This window comes from Hemiscyllium ocellatum, chromosome 13 (genome assembly GCF_020745735.1).
Source record: "Hemiscyllium ocellatum isolate sHemOce1 chromosome 13, sHemOce1.pat.X.cur, whole genome shotgun sequence".
NCBI lineage: Eukaryota > Metazoa > Chordata > Chondrichthyes > Orectolobiformes > Hemiscylliidae > Hemiscyllium > Hemiscyllium ocellatum.
In genome coordinates, this window is record NC_083413.1 from 42,656,087 (window position 1) to 42,675,542 (window position 19,456).

Genomic DNA, 19,456 nt, shown 5'->3' on the forward strand with positions numbered 1-19,456 from the left:
CTTGCAGCTTCAAGGTAAAGCTTTACTTTTACTGTTGATGATATTCCACTTTTGGACATTGTTAGATCTTCTGTTCTGAGCTGTACTTAAATATTCCTGGATGTTCTCATATATCCTTGAATGGCTAGAAATAACATTAAAATGGATTCTATTAGATCTGATACTACATCATTTGACAGTTTGTGACATTATAGTGTACTTATCCAATTAAAGTGCATTTTAATATCTGTGAATAGATTTGTAAAATTAGTAAATTGCCTCAGTTGAATTTTTCTGTTACAACTAAAACAACTCTACTCTCTATACATTCGATAAGTGGGTAAGTATTTTTTCAGGAGAGAGAAATCCCAGACACTTAAAATAGATGGAATGCTTATGGCATAGTTCAAGCTTATTAAAATTAATAATAGGATGTGGGATGGATATGAGAATCCTCCAGACCCAAAACTAACCGCTTGTTGAATTAACTGGTTAGAACTCAGCAAACAGAAGCTATGCGTCTGCTCAAAATTTTAAACTGTAATTTTTACTTTAAAGCTGAGCACAAATTGCAATCTAGATTAGGTTTGCATATATTTGAAGATTTAAACACTTCCCTTCCAATTACAAGACAAAGCAAGGCATTGATATAGTGAATATCCAGATAGGTGCTAAGTAAGCAAGCACAAAGTGACCAAGTGAGCAGCCCTGAAATGTAACCTAGTCCCATCTGCGAGCTGAGTGCCTGTCTCTCTGCATAAGCTGCTCTTGCAGCAGCCAGTCAATGCTACTTGCCTGTGTACACTGAAATGTGCACCCTGTGCACAACCTAGGTATCCTGCCAGTGAATTGGAAAGGTCCATTGATGATCCTGAGGGGTTGGCAATTATCGCATGTCCATGGATGAAAGTTCATGTGGCTGGTGCCCATGGATCATGCCCTGAGATGTTCATGTTGTTAAGCATTATGGAGTCTTTTTGCAGCCACTGATGAGCTGATGTCTGTATTAAGAATGCTCGGCATCTTATTTTCTCATGGTGGGTGGTAGGATAGGAAACTACATATTAATGATAGGAAATGTGCACATAATAAAGTCTTTAACAAGTAATAATGTGCTATAAAAGGCAACTTGCTTTTCCCTAGTGAGAATCTGTTCTCGATGGCTGGAACTCAATTAAAGAATGCAGTGGGTTGCTCCCAAAGTCTCGGCATTATCAGAGTTCTTGTGAAATTCTACCACATTTCTCTTCATAGCCCATGTCATTCAGGCCCCTATTACATTCCACTCATGCTTGTTTGCACACTGATGCTCTCTTTCATTCACTGATTGAGAATTTGTCCTTTCGCTGGGAATTTGCAGAAAAAGGTGAGTGGAAAATAAGTAGTTGTTCCTGGACACTTGCTAGTACCTCCAAAACAGGATAGAGAGAGACAAACAGACAGACACACAGAAAATAAATAGCTGTTCCTGGACACTTGCTAGTATCTCCACACAGGATAGAGAGAGAGAGAGACACACACACAGACAGACAGATAGGTAAGGAGATAGACTTTTTTCCATGCTTTCTTTTATTGTCCAGGTGGTTCACTGCTGCACTGATCCCACACAAGCCATGGTCATCTAGCCAATGGTTTTCTTACCTAGTTCAGAATATCGGATTTGTGGACAGACATGTGCTTTATGGTCTTACTGTTCCGGGGAAAGCAACATTGTATACATGTCAGTAGATATGATTTTTTTTACAACTGCTGCAACCTCCTTACACAGTCTCCTTAATTTAAAACAATATTTTCCTTTCTTAGACCTCAGTCCAAAAATAAATAAAATGTAAAAAACATTATCTTTCTACATGTGCTGATGCTATGGAAGGGTAGTTTCAGCAAGTTAATTCTTGTAGCTGCGGTTAGTATGAGAGTTGATCAAACAGGTGGTGATGTAAAGAGGCAATACATATATCAACATGAAATTCCATTTCCAATATTGGCACCTGTGCCACCTCTGTGCCCTCAGAGGCTTTCTGTAAGTTTTCCTTTCGCTATATGTAATTCTAGATGCCTTGCCCCCCCTCAATGTGCCATCCTCAGTTCACAAATTCAGCATCTTCATGAATGAAATTACTTTTTGCAGCAGGCTCAAGGGGCCGAATGGCCTACTCCTGTTCCTATGTTCCTAACAGTAAGTCTAATTACTGCCAAATACTGCTAAAGTAAACTCTGTCCCAATATATTTAAACCACTTGGTGATAGAATTATCATTTTGAAATTTGATTGATACACAAGTTTATCTATATTGTATCTGCATTTGATGCGTGTTTTGCCAAACTGCTGAATTTCATGTGTAGCTTTTAATAATTATTGATGGCCCAAAGCAGAAGTTGCATAATATCAGTGAAATTTGTTTGTGCTTCTTAATTTCTCTGTGCTAAAAGTTGTTTCAGTTGTGAGACAGAAAGAGTTCAAGGTTCTCTCTTGGACATGTAGGATTTAGCTGCAGAGTGTCAACCATGTGGGTTTTCCACCTCTTCATCATGGCAAAAGTGGCAAGATCCACGTCCACACTGAAACACGGCCCTTTCTCATTTTTGCAGAATGAGGATTGGAATCAGGTAAGGTTTCCTCATGAACATTTTACAGATGTAACTGACCATTTAAATCTTCAAGTGCATTCATTAAAATGGGGTTTCGGCATCTTGGCAACATAGAACAGCAATTTTTTACAATGAAGAAATGTTGTATAGTGTCACCATTCTCTGGCTCCATCTTAAGACACAGAAACATAAATCAAACCATAGAATATAAAGGCAGAGGAATAAATAAATAAGAAAAAATGCATTCAACTTTACAGTTCTTTGTGCTAAGTTAGAAAATCAAACTCCGATTTGGAGTGGTAGATTATCCCTTTGGACATGGTTCCAAGATATATTTTGATATTAGGGGTGGGTCTTGGGCTTCTTCAGAATGTTAAAGTATACATGAATATAACATGTGAGGAAATTAACTAGAACTGTCAAATCATCAAAATGCGGAAAGAGATTTCAAGTTGGCAAAGAACTCTCAGATTGTCTTAACAGTTAAACCATCAGAGAATCGTCAAAGCTGACAGATGATTTAATTCTTATCGTTGGATTTTTTTTCTAAAAAACTTAGCCATTGTTATTTATCCCAGACTGTTGATCTTGAAGGTGAACATTCCAAACTTGTTTTGCTTCACTGATTTTTCTATTTTGTTTATAGTCAGATGACTACTAAATGAACAGTTTGATTGTCAATTCCAAATGGTTGCATATTGCAGATGTTTGTTTCAGTAAGAGATTATTTGAAGTGTTTTCAATCTGTTAGACTGTTAAAATCAACAGGAGTGCTCATGCTAAATTGTGATGTGATCAATACATACATTATTTTATATCAGCATGTTGTTTGCCCATGGTGGATTAAAGGTCAATTGGCATGGGATGAACAAAGAGCAGTGGATGGGTAGTATGACTTGGTATTCCTGACCCAAAAGTAAAAAATAGGACTTATTTGTATTTTTAAACAATCAGATTGAAGTAAGTTAATGTATTAAATTTATCTTCAAATCAGGAAACAAAAGATAAAGAGAAATAAAGACAGATTGAATTAAGAAATTTAAAAAAAGACAAAAAGATGCAATATTGTGAAAATAACAGCAAGTGATACATTTCCAACACCACTTTGTTGTCTTCCTCATTTAATTCACACCTCCCCTGTTTAACGGTACTACATTTGCACCTAAGTAACACTCTAATTGTAGTAACATGTTTTGTGCCACTGTTCACAGTTTAACAGTTAAATACTCATTTATATTTGAACCACTTTACTATATCTTGCTTCCCATTTGCGCATTTCCTGTAAAGCTGGATGAAACTGCATAAATAAGGGCCATATGCAATTGTGCAGCATAAAAACACAATACAACATCAATGTTTGGACAGCTGTCAGGTATATTATTTCGACATAATAATAAAGTGTTGGTGACCGTACCTGACATGCATATAAAACTCTTGGCACAATAAACATTGGTTTCTCATAATGACTTTAAAGATTGATATGTACAATTCATTAATTGTTTAAATGCCATCTATAATAAACAACTGTAATGAGAATAATTAATTCATGTTACAGCACATAACTCTTAATCAACACTCAATTAAAATGATTTTTGGAGAATTAAATGTCATCTAATGAAACCTGAAATCTGATTATTCAGCACAATTAAAATCCTTCAGCTTATAAAATTGGCTTTCATCATTTGCGAATAAAGACAACACATTCCATTTCTGTAGTTACCTAAGTTACAAGTAAGTGTACACCATGTCTTAATTCAAATTTACAATTGTTAAAAAATTCTAATCAATTTGAATCTTTGTTAATGATCACATTTCACAGAAGCAAATATTGTATCAAGCACTCCTGGACAGCATTGTCAGAGATGATCTTAATCTTCTCCAGGGGGCCAAAAAGACTAGTTATATTGCAGCTGAGAATGAACTGCTCTATTCCAACTAGTCATTCTCTTTTTAACTGCAGTTTTTTCTTTAAGTTAGTGTAATTTAATTTTAAACCTAGGTCCATTGAGAGAGGTGAGGGCCTGAATGCATTAAATCAATGTTTTATTATTGGAATTCTTCGAATATTTGAACGCCAAAACCATGGCAGACCCACCTAATGCTAACTTGTCAGTAAAACCTATTGTCATTGGTTTCTTGGAGTCACAGGAGCCAATGTTTTAAATGTACTCAGCTGATACATGGATATATCCAAGAATGCGACAGGCTGAGTACAAGGGGACAAGAAATAAGTCCACTTTTTGTGGGTAACATCAATTCTTTAAAATAAGATTCAGGAGTTAAAATCACACCAGATTACACTGGCACTGGGATGAAACACTTTGCATTTGCCCTATCCAGCCAATTCTTACCCCAAGTTAAATTGGTACGATGGTATCTGTAAATGTTATCCTTTTTCCCCTGAGCTTACATGTTGCTTTGGTTACATAACCACAGATAATTGTACAGTTTCTACTTGTACTGCACTAATGTCAAAATAAATAATTTACTGTCATATTTCAACTGCCTACAGTTGCATTCCACTAGAGTTGATAACACTGAAATATTATAAATCCATTCATTTCGCAAAATACATTGATTTCTAAAAGGCACTTTAGAGTACTATTCAGTTAATGTGAATTTTAAAAATGTTGCATAAAGGATTTATATGTGTGAAATGAGTTTAAAACAAGTAAAATAAATATTAAAGTAGCAATGAGCTTTAATTTTATCAAAATTTAGTTGAACCTGGTGAATCTATTGTGACGATATTTACCAGCATTAAGAATAGGATATCCTCAAAACATAAAATCTTTTTGTATGTGAGAATGTAAGATTAATAGATTTGTCAACAATTATTTTAACATTTGTCTTCATGCAGAAGATACACTGACTTGATAAACACATATGGGTGTACACAGATATCGTTTGTCAAATTAAGCTTGCCTGTCACATGCTAAATAAGACAGGAACAGAAAAGTACAAACCCCTATTGACCTCATAGCTTTGGATATGACATCTAAACTGGAAAGGATTGAGGTGCAAGTCTGATTAATGAAACCAGCTGGCAAGATGATCTCAAAATTGATGCATTTGTTTTGTTTAGGTCAGCAGCAGTGAATGAACTAAAGGATGTTTCATGTCTAATTTGAAGGTCTAGACTGACTGGCTGAGCCATAAGTGACATAATCTCCTTTCTGAGTAAACTTCCCAGGGCAAAACTGGTTTGATTCCAACCAAGAGATGCAATGTATTTTCAGATAATCAAACTAAAACAAGACTGAAACCAGTTTTTGTGAAGTGTTAAACCTTCTGTATGATTATAGTCTGTAGCCTCAAACAGCAGGAAATTTGTGAGATGTGGAATAGTTAGTGTATGTTTAGATAATTAACAGATAAATATTCTTGATTAAAGTTATGCTTTCAAGCTTCTTCTTGTCAATTATGAAACAAAACAGTGAGGTTGGGAGGAGATGGGGAATTAGAAGGAATTAGCTCATTGACATGTCATGACCCTCATGTATCAACAGCAGTTCATAGCTATCAAATGAATTCTGATATCTGACAGAGGTGTGCAAGTTTGACCATAGTTAGGCTGCTACACAGTTGGGCATTTCTAAAGTTAGCAGTTTAATATGCATAAGTTATGGACACAATTGTTCACAACATTTTGTCAATGTCATGGTGTGTTGTTATTGCAAAAACACTGCTTCAACAAGTCACAATTATTTTATTACAGAGTTGGTTAGCTCAGTTGGCTAGATGACTAGCTTGTAATGCAGATTGATGATATAAGGCATGAGTTCAATTGCTACACCAGATGAGATAATAGTGAAGATGTCTCCTTCTCAAACTTCCTCCTCACCTGAGGCATGGTAACCTTCAGGTTAAACCATCACCAGTTGTCTCTCCAATGAGAAAGCAGTTCTATGGTCAAGTAAGATCATTGTGATTTTACTATTTCGATTGTTCCTATCATATCATTAAATTGTATTAACTATAACATGTAAAAGGTCTTCTATTCACAGTGGTTTAGTGGTTAGCACTGTTGCCTCACACCACTAGGGACCCGGGTTCGATTCCAGCTTCAGGTGACTGCCTGTGTGGAGTTTGCACATTCCGCCTGTGTGGATTTCCCCCAGGTGCTCTGGTTTCCTCCCCCAGTCCAAAGATATTCAGATTAGGTGAATTGGCCATGCTAAATTGCCCATAGTGTCCAGGGATGTGTAGGCTAGGTGCATTAGTCAGGGGAAATATAGAATGATAGGGTAGGGGAATGGGTTAGGGTGAGATACACTTCAGAGTGTTAGTGTGGACTTGTTGGGCTGAAGGACCTGTTTCCACACTGTAGGGATTCTATGAAATTATTTACTAAATGTAAACAATAATTATATCACACATATGGATTTTAAACTCTTATCTCAGAATTGTATGTACAGCTTGATTAATTATTATCTTGCATAAAATTAAAGCAGGAGAAAGTGAGGACTGCAGATGCTGAAGATCAGAGTTGCGAGTGTGGTGCTGGAAAAGCACAGCTGGTCAGGCAGCAACTGAGGAGCAGGAGAATCGACATTTCGGGCATAAGCCTTATACAGCTAAAATAACGTTATCTTGATTAAATATAATGGCCCAGATGTTCTGATCAGGGTGAGAAATCCAGTTCTGGTTATGAGGAATCAGACCAGTGAAGTCTCGATGGAGATCAGGCTGGCAGGAGTGGAGGTGTTGGGCTCACCAGGTCAGAATGGCTACAAGGTGCAATGGGTGGAGCTAGGCATTTTCTGCTGGGGTTATGGTTGTCAGCCTCAAGAGAGATATTTTTGAGGGTTCAGTGATGTTTCAGAGTTCAAATTAATTGTTACCCAGGAGTTAAACAAGGATTTAGTCTTCCTACACTTCTTGGGTAACTATTAAGCCTCAGCAATTCAGAATCCTCCAATCTCTCCAATGTTTATGCACCTCTTTTGGGCGTCTTCAATCCAACAGAAAATTCAGTTTCGTAGGTGGTCCCATGGAGTTATCTGTGTGTAGGATAATGCGTGGTCGTGACCCGCAACTCCAATCTACGCTACTCTAACAACCCTCTGACAATCGGAATATTGTAACCCATCAATCTGAATGCTTCAGATTAGCATTCTATATTTGGAATGTCTTTTACTTATCAATGTAAATGTTGTATTTTTGTTTCCAAAGCATTTAGAATGGTAATTAATAAACATTATAGTTGAATAACAGTACAATTTTTAATTGAGTGGAAACATAGATATCAACTTGGTATCCAAATAATGTTTGCCCTTTAAATCATGTTGCTAAATATCTTTTCGTAGATAGAAAATCAAAAGTTAACAACTAATATTGTGCAATACATAAAAGAATGTAACAAAGATGTGGAAATAAATATTGCAGTAAATTCTTAATCACAGCAAAAAAAAAATCAGTGCTCTGCAGCAAAATATTTCAGGTCTATCTCATATTTTTGGAAATCATTTATGACATTGCATTATAGAATTATGGGCATATTCGCCGGCAGAAACAATGAGAGTAAATATTGGATTATGAATGTAATACACAATTGTTATATAGTTTATACTGATTTTTTTTCAGAGTGTAAGATCTTAACAGGCATTAAAGAGGCAAAACACCTTGTGTGATAGAGATATGAACAATGTCACATTATAAAATTTAAACTTAGATGATGCTTCCAGAAAAACAGTTTAAAGAATGTCAGACAAATACAGTAAGGTGTTCGGTCTTTATCTGCTATCATTTAGGTGTAATTTCAGCATCTTGAAGATATTTAATCGGGATAAGTACAAATAATAGACATTAAGATTGCTTGCCATAGCATGCAATGTGATAAGGGGAAGCATACATAAATGCAGAATGACAGATAGGTTGCATTTGAAGAATGTTGGCTAGATATTGGTACAATAGAATGTTAAATGAAATGAAAGGCTTTGTGTCCCAAAATTCATCAATCTTAGCTGTAAAATTCAGGATGAAGAATAGATTACGTGCTCCTGCTATGATATTATAGAAATGTGGAGGAAGAATTTTTTTTTCTTTAGTAAATGAAATAATGTAAACAAACAGAAAATGTTTCAAATGAGAGATATGAGAAAATATGCTGATAGATAAGCAAATGGAACATTGCTTTGAAAAATGCTATACAAGCTGGACATTGCCTGAGTTATATTATGTAGAGAGATGTGAGAGATTTGATCACCTCATGTCTCAAGACATAAGAAGACAATTTCACGATTTTAATCAGTAGCTTTGAAGCAGTATTCTATTATATTAAACACCTCAATTTTTTCTTGTCTTAAAGTGCATTGTGGTAACATTGACAAATTATGTAGTCATCAATATTAATCTGCTGCAACTCCTGCTTGATTTGAGTGGGACATCAGAAATTAAGCTTTTTGTAGTTTATTGTTGTATTGCAAACATGAAAATGATGTAATCTCCAACCTGCAGCAAAGTGTTTGGTTAATGTTCTTAATTTTACTTATAAATACATTTGTAATAGCCATAAGCCATTGGCTTTCACACTTCTGACAGACGAATTCTATTATTGTCGTTATCGAAAGTAGAGCATAAAGAAACATTTACCCTGTTTTGTATACTGTTACAACTAAAAAGAGTAAATCAGTTTTGTGTTTAATGACCAATTGTTATTGGTAGTGAATCTAGAAGCTTACAAATAAGCATGTTTGATAATATGAACATATTGCAATTTTTATTCCATTGAATCTTTCATTACTTTAAAATAACTATTGAAATTCTAAGTGATGCAACTTTTTGAAACTCATGTTACTGTTGCAATTATTTCTTACAGAATCTCTGTAGCCAAAATATGATATTAGTATCCTTCAATTATCTATGACTGATTTTTGCAAAGAAATACATGAAGAATATTTGTTGAAATCTTTTCTCTCCATTTTATTTTGTTTTGTTTCTTTTATCCATGTAAAATAATGAAATGTGAGCAAAGCTATTTTAATCTGCATCAATGAGTGATTTAAACCCAATGACAGATCTAATTTTATGGGACTATTCCTATGCATTAAAACTATATTAATTTTTTTTTGGCAAACCATATGACAGAAAGAGTTGGATTAACTTTCTGATTCACAGAAGAGCTCAGCAGCATGCCAGGAACCTGAAAGTTTCACCAGCATGTACTTTAATGCCCTCATCTGCCTTCCAGGTTTCCTGACCAATTAGAGTAAGCAGATCCCCAGATGATGACTCACATTAATCTGTATCAGCTCAACTATTCAAACTGACCCTGACACAATGAGTCCTGCAGCAGAGTGGAGGCAGAGACAGAACTTTGGAAAAATCGATATGCCCAACATATCTCTCTGGAGATGCTGTGTCTGTAAGAACCCATTGATCAATTCTGTTCTCTGGTGAGGCGAGGAAAGTATCTGTCTCAGAATGGGAGAAGGGATGCTTGGAAGCAGGAGTGTGTTGGTATGTTCCAAGATACAATGCTGGAAGACTTTTAATGACCTAATTATATTCAGAAAAGTGAATGGAATGGTACACTCAACTAATCCCTGGTGTGCATCTAACTCAAATCCTCCTTGCTACACCTTCACAAGCCTAATTGAGCACACCATTCCCTAAACAACTTAAACAACAAACACATTTCACCCTCTCTCTCTCTATGCAACTTTTCCTCTCCTCATCTATCCATTCACCACTGGTCCTCAATTAATAAAATGTAAACCTGACACTGAATTTCTACATTGTCCATTCATCCGCTCAAAACATTCTATTTGATTTACAATCGATGGACTTTTGTTTCCTTTTTTTGGAGCAGAAGAGAGCCTAAAACAGTCAGGAAAGGCTAGGAACTGAGGTGGCCCTCCAGTCCTTCCTAAATTGACATGAGCAAATGTGAAACCATTGGCGAACACTTTTGGTATGCCTGATCATTCGAAATGACATTGGTTGGGCCAGTGTTGGAATATTGCATGCAATTCTGGTCTCCTTCTCATCAAAAAGATGTTGTGAAACTTGAAAGGATTCAGAAAAGATTTACAAGAATGTTGCCAGGGTTGGGGGATTTGAGCTATAGGGAGAGACTGAATAGGTTGGGGCTGTTTTCCCTGGAGCGTTGGAGACTGAGGGTGACCTTATAGAGATTTATAAAATCCTGAGGGACATGGATAAGATAAATAGACAAGGTCCTTTCCCTGGGGTGGGGAGTCCAGCATAGAACTAAAGGGCATAGGTTTAGGGTGAGAGGGGAAAGATATAAAAGAGACCTAAGGGGCAACATTTTCACGTAGAGGGTAGTACATGTATGGAATGAGCTGCCAGAGGAAGTGGTGGAGGCTGGTACAATTACAGCATTTAAAGGTATCTGGATGGGCATTTGAATATGAAGGGTTCAGAGGGAAATGAGCCAAGTGGTGGCAAATGGGACTAGATTAGGTTTGGATAGCTAGTCAGCACGGATGAGTTGGACCAAAGGATCTGTTTACATGGTGTACGTCTCTATGATTCTATGAACCTATGACAGTAACAGAGGGAAGGTAAGGTTTGCTCTGATTTTTCTTTTTATTGTAGCATTTAAGGCTGAAAGGATGTTGTGAAACTTGAAAGGGTTCCGAAAAGATTTACGAGGATGTTGCCAGGGTTGGAGGATTTGAGTTATAGGGAGAGGCTGAACAGGCTGGGACTGTTTTCCTTGGAGCGTCGGAGGCTGAGGGGTGATCTTAAAGAGGTGTATAAAATCGTGAGGGTCATGGATAGTATAAATAGACAAAGTCTTTTCCTTGGGTTTGTGGAGTTCAGAACTAGGTTTATGCTGAGAGGGGAAAAATATAAAAGAGACCTCAGGGGCAACGTTTTCACGCAGAGGGTGGTACGTGAATGGAATGAGCTGCCAGAGGAAGTGGTGAAGGCTGGTACAATTGCAACATTTAAAAGGCATTTGGATGGGTATATGCTTAGGAAGTGTTTGGAGGGATATGGGCTGGGTGCTGACAAGTGGGATGGGATCAGATTGGGATAACTGGTTGGCATGGGCGAGTTGAACCGAAGGGTTTGTTTCCGTGTTGTACATCTCTATGAAGCTATGTCTCTATGAAGAGATAGGCATCTACCACAGCAGTAACCAAACTAAATATCACTAAGTTAAACATTTTGTGGGGGGGGGGGTGATCATGTTTTGTACACAGGGTTGGCACTGAGGGCACTTCAATTAAACCTGCTGAAAAATATTGCAGAAACTCAAAGTATGTTCAATGTAATTTGCACTTAAATTGAATATTCTCATAAACATCTTTCCACTTTTTTTTGGGTGAAAAAAATTTCTGCAACCTCCTGTTCTGCGTGTTGGAAATGCTTAATAATATGTCAAGGTATTTGGTTATAGCGAAGTGGCTATTAGCCACAGTTGATACACCTCTAATTAATACAATTTCTGTTTTTTTCCAGAGTGGATTCATGTGGTGTAACCATTCCCCTCGGTTTGTGTAATTTGGAGTTCATTTCCATATCATTTTACTGACACCAAGGAACCCCCAGGTGAGAACCCTCAGGTGCACAAAGTTATTAACAAAGATATACTGCACAGGTGTGATGAGCACATTGCCTAACACTATGAAGGAAATAGCATGTGAATTTGAGAGACAGAAATCTGGAAGGGAGACATTGTAGCTGGATGGAAGTAATTATTCATTTAATCATCTTGGTCTATGACATCAAGCATACTTAACTGCTTTTACACAAACATAATTTTAGCATTGCAGGTATTAGGTGATGAATGGAAAACAACTAAATGGAAGTCAGGAATACCCACTCATACTCACGGATTAAGATGTACATGAATTAACACACTTCTGATGAAACTTGAATCAATTTCATAGATACAAATTTAAAGTGATAGTAATCTCCAGTTCGACTGAACATGATTCTTAACACTGCCTGAAGGACTCGCTTGATATTTGAGAAAAATGGGTAGTATGCAAAGGGATTTTAAAATGGACAGGATATTAGGCAGTTGAAATAAATGGAATATTTAAAGCTGAATATTTCATTTGAGGGCTGATGGCTTTAATTATACTTCAACTTGCCTTCTTAAGTTTTACACTGGGTTCTATTTGAAAGGCCTTTTCTAAAATAAAGCTATTGTATATTGATGGAAAACTTGTAGTTGACATGGCAACTAGCCAAAATGTAAAATGAAAAATGTAATACCTATTTGATCAGATGGGATTTAATTTGACTAGACTGTAGACTAAATTTTCCAGCATTTTTCACTAAATTGTATCTCATTTTAATTATTTTCTTTCTCATGTATCTCTGAAATATTACCTTTGGAATATTATCAATACCATTATTAGAACTTGACAGCTAGTGGTTAGATAAATATTTTTTCCTCAGGTGAGATTTATCAATAAGATGATTACTATGCTTAAAAACATATCACTGGGGTAGGAACATTAGTATACAAAACTGCATAATTTCAGTGGAGAACATGACATTATCTAAGAGCTACCTTCCAAGCATCAATGGGTTGATACCTTTTGTGACCAGATGAGGAGGTTCTCCTCTTCATAATTCCTTCTCAGTTGGTCATAACAAATATTAATTGTTTTTAACATGCAGCTATCATCCTTCAAATAAAACGTAATTTTCCAGGAAATGAAGGAGCCATTTACCAACATTTCTGTAGTTAAAGAAAGTGGAATTTGATTGCCAAAAACCCAGGGCAACTAAAATAATGCAAATGTGATAATCAAATACAGACACAAACACAGGCAATAATTTTAAAGGATAATGTATTTGGTACAAACAGGGAAATATAGTTTATGGAGATTAAACATCCTTTGAATTCCTGAGGTGTTATAATCTAGGTGAGCTATCATTTAGGGTAGGATGGCAGCTCAGAGGCTCACATTGCTGCCTCACAGTGCCAGGGACTTGAGTTTGATTCCAGCCTCAGGTGACTATCTATGTGGAGTTTGCACGTTCTCCCCGTGTTGCATGGGTTTCCTCTGGGTCCTCCATTTTCATCTCACTGTCTGATGATGTGCAGGTTAGGTGAATTGGCCATGGTAAATTTCCCATGGTGTTCAGGGATATGTATGTTAAGTGCATTAGTCAGAGGTAAATGTAGAGTAATACATTAAGGAAATGGGTCTGGCTGGGTGAGTCTGCTGAGGGACAATGTGGACTTATAGGGCTGAAGGGCTGTTTCCACTCTTTAGGGTTTCTATGATAACTACAACTGTTTAATTGTTCACTGGTATCCTTAGCGGTGTCAAAATATTTGAGTCATCAATGAATGGTTGTTTTCTAAATTTGCTTTTTTCTCTGCATGCCACATTCTGAAATAATGAGACAAACAGGCAGAATGAATGCATCTTTCAGTTCTTGCTTTCAACTCTATGTTTCCTTCTGTTTGCTCTACTGCTCAAAGCAATTGTTGAAATGTAACTTAGTACATATTCCTGAGTCTAGATCCATTGTCTTTCCAAGCCTGCCAACTGCAAGTGTACTTTCATTAGTGAAATAATGTGAAATCATGAAATTGTATGTAAAATCATACAAATGTGAATGAAATCAGGAGATGTAAATTTCTTGGTGTTGACTCAGTTGTCTGGTTTCAATGTCTTTAGATAAAGTAGTAAAGTAAGTGCAAATGACTTGTTTATTCCATAAGGGTTTCTGGAATCTTCCCTCCATTTATGGTTAGGTGGCCACAAAAGTCATTTAAAGTTTGTGTTTCTTCCTTTTTAAAAAAACATTTTAGCCCATTTAAGGTCTCGAGTATAACAATCAGATGATGAATATTAAAATTTGATATCAGTTATTAAGCACTATCATAATATAATGGTGGAAGTAATGAAGAGTAATGAAAAAACTGGAATGTACAATAATCGAAAATTAGAGATTTGTTAAAGGCATTGGGAGGATATTCACTAAATATGAGGCAGGATTCTCTTATTCTGAAACTTTTCCTTTGTTCTGTTGTTGATATGACAGGATAAACAAAAGCCACACCCACAGATACTCTGTAAATGTTCCTCTGTCCTTGCAGGAACATGTTAAATGTCTGAGTCTCCATGCTGTCTACATGAAAACACTGATGGGATTCTATAAAAAGTGATCTCACTTGTAGCTTTTTCAAGTCATTTTAAGAGCATGATAAAACAACCTATAGATGCAAGTATAAAACTTTTTGCTGTTTAATCTCGACTTCTGCATTTCCCATTGCCAACAATCTGACTGAAATCAGCAATGCCATGTGGAAATACATTGGTTATGTATACCAATGGTAATCACTGAGAGTAATCACAAATAATGTATCCTTGAATTGGATCAAAGCACAACATACTTATTTTCATTGTCTTTCTCACTACATTAAAAATTAAACATTCCCTCTGTAGAATCCCAGCTCATATTAAAAATAATGACCAGTTATAATGCCCCACTTCAACTGCCCACCTAAAATCAATTACCATGGACAATTCATTTGGGGTACAAAACTAACGTTTTCAAAAATTGGATAGCTGCCAAATATATTATAATCAAATTAGACCTATTTTGGAGTTTGTAATAAAATAGAGAGTCATTATTCAATGAGAAGCCAAAAAGCTGATAAATAGATCTAGAGACAGATATGGAGCCCTATTATGAAGGGACACCCTTCCTCTGCAATGTCGTATTGAAGTAGCCTAAGACATCCAACACAAGCAGCATTCAGAAGAACATAAGAACAAAAGAATTAGGAGCAGGAGTTGGCCATCTGGTCCTTTGAGCCTTCTTTGCCATTCAATGACGTCATGGCTGATCTTTTCATGGCCTCAGCTCCACTTACCCACCCTCTCACCATAACACTTAATTCCTTTACTGTTTAAAAAATTCTTTCTATCTTAGCTTTGAAAGTATTCAATAAGTAACCCTCAATACTTCACTGTACAGGGAATTCCACAGATTCATAACCTTCTGGGTGAAGAAGTTCCTTCTCATTTTGTTTCTAAATCTGCTCCTCCGAATTTTGAGGCTATGCCCTCTAGTCCTAATTTCACTTGCCAGTGGAAACATCCATTTCTATCTTATCTATGCCCTTCATAATTTTACATGTTTCTATAAGATCCCCCCTCATTCTTCTGAATTGCAATAAATGTAATTTCAGTCTACTCAGTCTCACGTCATAAGTCAACCCTCCCAACTCAGGAAAGTGTGATCTACATGCAGTCAAGCACCTGGTCTCTAGTGGGGCCACAGTAGAATAAAGGTAAGATTTTCATTTAAAAAGTTCATTAACCTGAATGTACATCTGAGTCATACATAGGTGTGGCCTTGAAACCATCCAAGCTGTCTATCGTAACCTAAACTGCTCTACCTCCTCTATTGCCTAATCATTGCCATGACCTATCCTGATCAGCTCCCAATACTATTCAGCCTAACCCCAGGTAGCATTACCTTCCATACCAACATTAACAGCTGTCATAAAGATTTTCTTTGGCACCAGTCCACTGCATTGTCAGCATTGCAAATGCCATGACAAACTAAAGGCTATTAGAAACAAAGGCTATACTAACCATTTGGTTCATGACTCTACTGCAAAATCTACAAATGCATGGGCAACAGACTAATAATAATTCATGCTGCCATGCAAAATATGACTGAGCAGATCACTGAGACACTTAAATAGAGTCTTTGATGTCAGGAGCATTCTGGAGGAGTACTGCAGTACACAACAAAGCATACTTCAAGATTAGTTATGCCCTGCTGCATATTGCAGAAAATCACAATGTTGTTTTTTTCAATCTCCACTGATGTCTCATGCTTAGTTCACACTTCTAACAGAGAATTCCTTGTAAGCCACCGATAATCGGGTTGAAGGCCAAACATTATGTGCACCTCTGGCTTGCTCATTCAGGCACAGGGACAGTTTCTCAGCTGCAATGTCCCCATTTGAGAGCACATTCTATCTCAGAAGCATAGTGTTTTATGCCACACTTACAATGTAATCCAACAATCTTGAGAAAGGAAACAACACACTATTGTTTTTTTGTTTGTTTTTGTAGTTAACACCTCAAATAAAACTATTGATTTTTAGAATGTAAGTAGTTCTTGTTCAAGTTCACTTTTTTGTGAATAGTATATTTGAAATCTGTCTTGTACTTGTAATGATTTCAATCACAGTTATTTTTTTATTATTTCCATTTGGAAGAACAACAATTGGCAAGTTTAAATAAAAATAACACTTTCAAGAATGTTCAGAAATCTCCTTTCTTTTCTAAGAGCTTGCAGCTGTGTTGATTCTTCTGGTTTGGAAAATATTGGAACAATTCTCCTACCTAAATGATCAGTCCTCCCTCCCGAGTAATGATCTTTGATGTGAGAGAGTTCTTTTAACCACCAGGAATTTCAGATTAATTAATCTTCAAATTTGCTGCCAAAAGCCTGCCAGTACCAGCATTCAGTCTCATCAAAGTTGATGGCAGATTATTTTTGATCAGGAAATTATTTCATCAGAAAGTTATGAGCCATAATAAAGTATGGCAGTGTAGTAACCAAGTGTGCTCATCAGGTTGCCTTGTACTTCTTAACAATTTCATAATATTCTGATTAAGGGTTATGCATGACAGACAAGGCAATCACAGATGGCTTTTCTTCACTGCTTTACCACGACTAGACAGAATGGAAAGAGGTATTTCTGATTTCACTAATTTCTGGCAATTATTGGTGATGATCTGTGGGGCATGAACTGTTAGGCAAACTGTCTGATCCCTTCTGCTAGTGACAAAGAACTCCATTCTCTACAAGCAAATGCTACAGGCGACGGCATGGTTCCTTTCACATTCTTCTCTCTAGATTATGATCTGTATCGTTGCCCTTGGGTCATCTTCTGGCTTTTTGTATATTAATAACCACACCAGAGATGTGATTAGCACCATCTGTTCTTGTCAGTTTTGAACATGACCACAACACATTCCAAACCCTGTCCTTAAGAAAAGCAGTAACAAAAATATTTTATTTATTTTCTTAAATTCATGAACAGCTCCAAGACTTCGTACTGAATGGATATCTCTTGAATATGATTAGTAGGATTGGCAGTAAAAAACATTGCCAACTTTTATCATTCAGATGTCACTACTATATCAAGCTGGAAAATGCAGACTTTGTAGACTTCATTCATGTGATGATTGCAGCAAATTAAAAGATTGATAAAGTCAGTAGTAAATATAACATTTTAATCATCAGAAATCATCTAACTGGTGACAACAATAGCAGATGAAGAACTGATGATTGGCGTTACAGGTGCAAACTTATCTATCCTTATTAAAATGCTGCAACAATCAAAGAAAGGTTGTTGATTAGTTTCTTAAGGTTAATGAAAGATTTTTATAAAAGAAAATATCAAGATTTCTTTTACAGAGCAGGCCGTGACATGATTTTCAAAAAAAATATTTGACAGGGCTTTTTAAAATCATATTGCAGAACATTAAACTGATGTGATTTGTTTTGATGAGCTTATACAGATCATGTATATGGATGAAATTATTTTCTTACTATTAAATGGTATTTTATACTAGGGTGTTGTTCGAAGATTAATTTGGCACGTTTACCTTAATGTGTACTGAGCAGATGCCCCTGAAAGATATTTGTAGTAGTGTTGTTGATGGGAACAAAATACTTTTAGTGAGCAGTGTCAAAGAAAAGAATCACAACCCAGCTAATCAAAGTGTCACGGTTAGTGATTACGATGCTAAATGAACACTGCATTGGACCTGGGAAAGGAGTGCTAGCTGGGGAGAAGATTGATAGTCTGAGAGATTGAAGCAACTACCTGGCAGATGTACAAGCCTTTGAGGACGAAAATAACTAACAAGGTGAATAACCGTTGGAGATATTGAAGAGAAGCTCTGGGATTGTAGGCCTGGGATTTACAGAGAGTCCTTTGGGGATAAAGTGTAGTTGAAGAAAACCAAATAGTTGAAAGGACTGAATGGAATTAAGAAATATAAAACTGAGTAATGCACTGAAAGAACTATTTTTCTGTGGCAGAGTCAATATAAGTTGTTGTTAAAATATGCATAGGACCTCACAAGGTTGTAATGTAACTTAAACAATGACAGCGTGATGCTGTTACAACATCATAACATATTGATAAGGTTAGCTTTATACCATAAGCAGATTTTGAAGAATAGAAGGGAAGACATAGGGTGGCTATTGTTTTCAATTTCAGAAATTGAATTTAGTAGTCACTCTTTTAATTATCTGCATGAAATTAAATACATTTAATAAGCAATTAATATTTATTTACTTCTAAAATAAAGTGGCAGTGAGCTGCCTTCTTGAACTGCCGCAGTCCATTTACTGCAGGTAGATCCACAATGTTGTTTGGGAAAAAGAATTCCAGCATTTTGATAAAGTTAAACTGATTGACACAATATATTTCCAAGTCAGGATTATGACTGGCTTGGAGTGAAAGTTGCAGGTGGTGGCACTGTCGTGAATCTGGTGCTATTCTCATTCCATATGGCAGTAGTCATGGATTTGGAAGGTGTTATCCAAGGAGCCTAATGAATTCCTGAAGTGCATATTGTGGATGTTGCACAATGCTGCTCCTGAGCTACTGGGGGAATGAATGTGAACGTAGGCTCCAATGGTTGCTCTGACCTGGATGGTGACAAGCTTGTTGAATGTTATTGGAGTTACACCAATCTGAGCAAATGGAAAGTACTCCGTCACACTCTTCATGCGTCTTTTAGATAGTGGATGTTCTTTGGGAATCAGGAGGTGCAAGATTTGCTGCAAGATTCCTACCTCTGAACTACTCTTATCACCACAGTTCTAATACAGCTAGTCTAGTTCAGTTACTGGTCATTGCTAATGGAGGTTACAGACGTGGTAACATCATTGAATGT